The sequence below is a fragment of the Babylonia areolata genome, chromosome 13 (genome assembly GCF_041734735.1).
Source record: "Babylonia areolata isolate BAREFJ2019XMU chromosome 13, ASM4173473v1, whole genome shotgun sequence".
Taxonomy (NCBI): Eukaryota; Metazoa; Mollusca; class Gastropoda; order Neogastropoda; family Buccinidae; genus Babylonia; species Babylonia areolata.
In genome coordinates, this window is record NC_134888.1 from 20,431,849 (window position 1) to 20,437,920 (window position 6,072).

Sequence of the window (6,072 nt, forward strand, 5' to 3'; positions counted from 1 at the left end):
CTCTCTTTCCCGTCTCCGCGTCTCTCTCTGTCTCTCTCTCTGTCTCTCTGTCTCTGCCCCCCTCACTCCCCCATCTCTCTCTCTCTCTCTCTCTCTCTTTATGTGTCACTCTCTCACTCAGTCTCTTCCCCCCCTTTACTCCCCGGCGTCTCTCTCTCTCTCCCTCTCTCTCTCTCTCTACACACGTTACTTCTTGTCTATCAAAGCCAGCTTCATTTAATAATAATAATGCTAATACTACTACTACTAATAATAATAATGATAAGAAGAAGAAGAAGAATGGCAATAACAATCATCATCATAATCATAGCGGAGTAATTAAACAAAACGGTCATACACGTAAAAAAAAATAAATAAATAAATAAAAAAAGTCACATGTTTGTCTGAGTGTGTATGTGTGCAAGCCTGAAATCTGATTGAATAACACAGGAAACGAATGATGAGCGCCCAGTGGCAGCCGTCAGTAGGCTCTTACCCAGGTAGGCAGCCTGTTGTACAAATGACCCCGTGTTTGTAAAGTGCTTTGAGAACTTGGTCTCCGACCGAGGATAGGCGCTATAATCGTAAGTATCCGTATCATCATCATATATCATATATATAAAGTTTTGTCTTATTTATTTATTTATTTATTTATTTATTTATTTATTTATAGATATAGATATATTACCAAAGATATCAATTGACGGGTGCAATAGCCGCGTGGTTTGAGCGTTGGAAGGTCCCGCGTTCGAATCACGGTAACGGCGCCTGGTGGGTAAAGGGTGGAGATTTTTCCGATCTCCCAGGTCAACATATGTGCAGACCTGCTAGTGCCTGAACCCCCTTCTATTCGTGTGTATACTCACGCAGAAGATCAAATTCACACATGTCAGTGTTCGGTGGGTTATGGAGACGCGGAAATACCCAGCATGCATGAACCACGACAGAGTCATCGGCAAGTCGATATTGGTCGTGTAACGGAAAGAAAAGAAGAAGAAGAAGAATCAATCCTGAAGTTTTAACGCTTTAAAGAGCTAAAGAAAAAAAAAATAATGCACAGGGCAGCCGATCTGAAGGCAATTTATCAATCCGTAAGTATAGGGAGGAGGAGGAAGATTCGATGTGTATTGGGGTGTTATCTTTAGCCCGAGTGGCTGACAACCAGACGTACGTGACAGAATGTGAGTTGTGTGAGCTGAGGGGTGGGGGTGGGGAGGGAGGAGACGGAGGTGGCGAGGGAAGAGGGATGAGGGGGGTCTGGGGGGGGGGGGGGGGCGCGGATAGGGATAGGTTGGGTGATAGGAGAGAGGGGTGGGTGTAGGGGTGGAGGTGGGGGTGGGGGGGTGGGGCAGCAAGCTGTCACTTCAAACGATCCGAGCAGATACTAATACAATGCAGGTGTTACACCATCTTATCGTGGACAGCCCCCCACCCCATCCCACCCCACCCCACCACCAGCCCACTTGCTCTCCCCGCCCAGTATACAACAGAGTGTGTCAGGATGAAATCATCAAGAAGCCCAAACTGTTCAACACCCACGCGTATTAGACAAGTATGTATGTATGTATGTATGTGTGTATGTATACACGGCCACTACTATCACACACTGGGCGAGGCTGGGTTGGGCGACTTGCTGCATGTTCCAATTCCTTTTATGCATGATTATATTGTATTATGTTTTTACCCCGCCATGTAGGCAGCCATACTCCACTATCGGGGGCCGGAGGTTGGGGGGGGGGCGGTATGTTGCTGGGTATGGTCTTGTTTCCATAACCCACCGAACGCTGACATGGATTACAGGATCTTTAACGTACGTGTTTGATCTTCTGCTTGCGTATACACACGAAGGGGGATTTCAGGCACTAGCAAGGTCTGCACATATGTTGACCTGGGAGATCGTAAAAATCACCACCCTTTACCCACCAGGCGGCGTCGCCGTGATTCGAACCCGGAACCCTCAGATTGAAAGTCCAACGCTTTAACCACTCGGCTATTGCGCCCGTCGGAAATTTGTCCACAACAGAAAAAGAAAGAAAAGAAAAGCACACACAAACACTGCCCTAAATAATTGCTTTCTTCACCAATGTGTTTTACCCAGTCAGTCAGTAACACAATCATTACTAAAAACACGTGGAGCAGTTCCACAGATAGTGCCAATGGTTCCTGTGAGGGACATCAGAATCAGAATCAGAATGCCTTTATTATCTCGTAGAGAAATTAAGTGTGGTGAAGTCTGTGATACATACAAATTATAAGCAAAACAGTAAATTTTGACATACAACATATACATAACAAAATAACACTCAACTCAGTCATAGCAAAGCAAGTCCGATAACTTTCCGTCAGTTAAAACACACACATACACGCGCGCGCGCACGCACACACCCGCCCGTATGCAAGCACCCATGCACACTTATTATACATACACATGATCAGGTTAATATAATGATCAGGTTAATATAATTTCGACAATGTATTTTTACGATTTGTTCATATTGATATGACGTGTTTCGGTGTTACATACTTAAGTGATTATCATATGCTTTATATATACTTTGTTATGTGTTCGTAGTGATATGATGTGTGTCGATGTCACATGCTTGTTCAAACCTTGGAGACGAACGACTGGGAGGGGGGGGGGGGAAGGCATAGTACCCCCCCTGCCACATGGACTTTTTTTGTTTTTTTAAGCAAATGACCAAAATACCAAAGTGTCGCTTATCCCTTAGTAGTTTAGTTTGCTTTGATTATTTTTTTTCCTTTCTGTTTCATTTTATTTGTTTTGCACCATTTTTTGTTGTTCTGATTTGTACCTACTATGTCACTAGAGTTTTACAGTTGAACAGCTGATGACATTTAAACATTTCAGTGTTCAGCGTGTTCAGTGTTCTCTCTCTCTCTCTCTCGATATTGAAAAACAAATTCGGCTTAATATGAAGGGTAGTGTGTGTGTGTGTGTGTGTGTGTGTGTGTGTGTGTGTGTGTGTGTGTGTGTGTGTGTGTGCAGTGCAATGCGTGTATGTGTGTGTGTGTGTGTGTGAGAGACAGAGAGAGAGAGAGAGAGAGAGAGAGAGAGAGAGAAAGATGAAAGGAGTGGAGTGGTGGGTGTGAATTTGAGAATACGTTAAGGGGTTCGGACGAGAGCTTTTTGAGACTCGGGCGATCAAAAATCAAAAATGTAAATATTTGGGATAGTAATCGGATGTTTGACTGCTGCCTCTCTCTCTCTCTCTCTCTCTCTCTCTCTCTCTCTCTCTCTCTCTCTCGATATTGAAAAAAAACAAAATCGGCTTAATATGAAGGGTAGTAACGGGATATAGTAGTTGTATAGGGGTCGAGGTTAGGGTGGGATGGAATGGTGTAGGGTAGAGTAGTGTAGGGTAGGGTAGGGTAGGGTAGGAGGAGAGGGAGAGGTGTAGTGGTAGTAGAGCACTGGGTGGTTATGTTGGGGGGAGAGGGAGAGGGAGACGCAGAGGCAGAGAGAGAGAGGGAGGGAGAGATGGAGGGAGGGGGAGGGAGGAAAGGGTTTAGAGCAGTTTATATTATCAGCGGAAAAAAGGCTTCACCCGACGTCGACGGACGTGAAGTGGGACAGGAGAGGATGACTTCTCAAATAGATAGCAACAACACCTGCGCTCGGAGTTGAACAGCAGTTGACTCTCCTTCCTTTTTTTGCCTTGCCTTAAAACTCACTCACTCACTCGCCAAAATTGCAAAGATGAGATGTTATGCAGGAGTGTGTCCTAGGAGGGGTGTGTGGGGGGGGTGGGAGTTGGGGGGAGGGGGGAGTGTGGAGTGGTGGTGGGGGTGGTGGGGGTTGTGGGGGGGGGGTACGTGCGTTGATATCTCTCGGGCCTTTTTTTTTTTTTTTTTTTTTTTTTTTTTTTTTTTTGCTGCTGTCGTTTCGTCGACGCGGTTACTAGCAAGATCTGGCAGAGCTGTTCTTCGGGTGAGGATGGGGTGTGTGTGTTGAGGGGGGGTGGGGGGGGGAAGGGTGCGGGGGGGGGGGGTGAGGCAAGAATGGCAGGGTAGCTGGCTTTGTTGTTGGTTTTTTTTTTTTTTGTTTTGTTTTTCCTTTTTCTTTTTTGTTTTTTATTGTTGTTTTTTGTTGTTGTCTGAAGTGCATTCCGTTTTGGTTTGTCTGTTGTTGTTCTTATTGTTGTTGTTTTTTTCTGCTTGTTTAAAATTTATTTATTCTTTCTTTTGTATCGTCATTTAAGAGTGAGTGTTAGTGTGTGTCGGGTGGTGTGGGTGTGGGGTGAGGGGTGGTGGTGGGTGTGGGGTAAAGGGTGGTGGTGGTGGTGGTGTGTCTTTGTGTGTGCAGTGTAATGTGTATAGTATGGGAGGTGCAGTGTGTGTGTGTGTGCGTGTGCGTGCGCGCGCGCGCGCGCGCGTGTGTGTGTGTGTGTGTGTAGTGCAATGTGTGTAGTTTGGGGGGTGCGTTTGCAGTGGTGCAGTGTGTGTGTGCGTGTGTGTATGTGTGCGTGCGTGTGTGTGTGCATGTGTGTGTGTGTGTGTGTGTGTGTGTGTGTGTGTGTGTGTGTGTGTGCAGTGCAATGTGTGTATGTGAGAGAGAGAGAGAGAGAGAGAGAGAGAGAGGAAGGGGGTGGGTTCGTGGATGTGAACTTGAGAATACAGTAAGGGACGATAGCTTTTTGAGACTCGGGCGATCAAAAATCAAAAATGTAAATATTTGGGATAGTAATCGGATGTTTGACTGCTGCCTGTCTCTTTCTTCACACATACACACGCTCTCTCTCTCTCTCTCTCTCTCTCTCTCTCTCTCTCTCTCTCTCTCTCTCTCTCTCTCTCTCTCCCCCTCCCTTCCGCCTCTCTCTCTCTCTCTCTCCTCTCCCTCCCTCCCCCCGCCCCCCACTCCCTGTCTCTCTCTCTCTTCCCCGAGATAACTGGACTGAATCTCATATTCGACCTCTTTTTTTCTTCTTCTTTTTTTTTTCTTTTTTTTTCTGAATGGTGATATAGAGGACATTCCTTGACTGATGTCAGCAGCAAGTTATTCGGAACAATGTCTGATAACAGGCTACAGAAGTGACTGGAAGAAAATAATTTTACAGGTGACTGTGAAGGTAGGTTTTAAAAGTGACATTCAACAGTCCCACCACATATTTACCTTTGCAGCACCGGTGCAAAAGCAGTTTTCTTTCAATCGTAAACTAGTTATAAGTAACAATTCAATAGAGTTTTTACAAGCTTTTGAATCCGTAAAAAGAAATCTTCTTTGACCACTCATTTTTCTTTTTTACTCTTTTTTTCCAGTGGCAGCACACGTGAATCATGCAGATGTGTTAAAATGGTAAATCAGGTGAATCATGCAGATGTATTAAAATGGTAAACCAGGTGAATCATGCAGATGTATTAAAATGGTAAACCAGGTGAATCATGCAGATGTATTAAAATGGTAAATCAGGTGAATCATACAGATGTATTAAAATGGTAAATCAGGTGAATCATGCAGATGTGTTAAAACGGTAAACCAGGTGAATCATGCAGATGTATTAAAATGATAAACCAGGTGAATCATGCAGATGTATTAAAATGATAAACCAGGTGAATCATGCAGATGTATTAAAATGATAAACCAGGTGAATCATGCAGATGTGTTAAAATGATAAACCAGGTGAATCATACAGATGTGTTAAAATGGTAAACCAGGTGAATCATGCAGATGTATTAAAATGATAAACCAGGTGAATCATGCAGATGTATTAAAATGATAAACCAGGTGAATCATGCAGATGTATTAATATATATGTATGGTATGGTCAAAGCTCGAGTCAGATGTGGTTTCAAATTGACAGATTGCATTACATGAACATCCTGGGTCAAACAAAAGTGACACAAACAGCCAAATTCTTTTTTTCTTTTCTTCTTCGTTTATAAACGATCTTAGCAATAATAAGTATTTGATCATTGCAGACGTGTTGCCGTCAGTGATTTCACTCGATGCATTTGAAATGTTTATTCTTTTGTTAGCTGATGATAGCATTATTTCGATTTCAGAGTATAATTGTAGGGTTTACCAACACTTTGGAACAGTTTACAGCATCAGCATCTGACCAACCAACTCCCAAC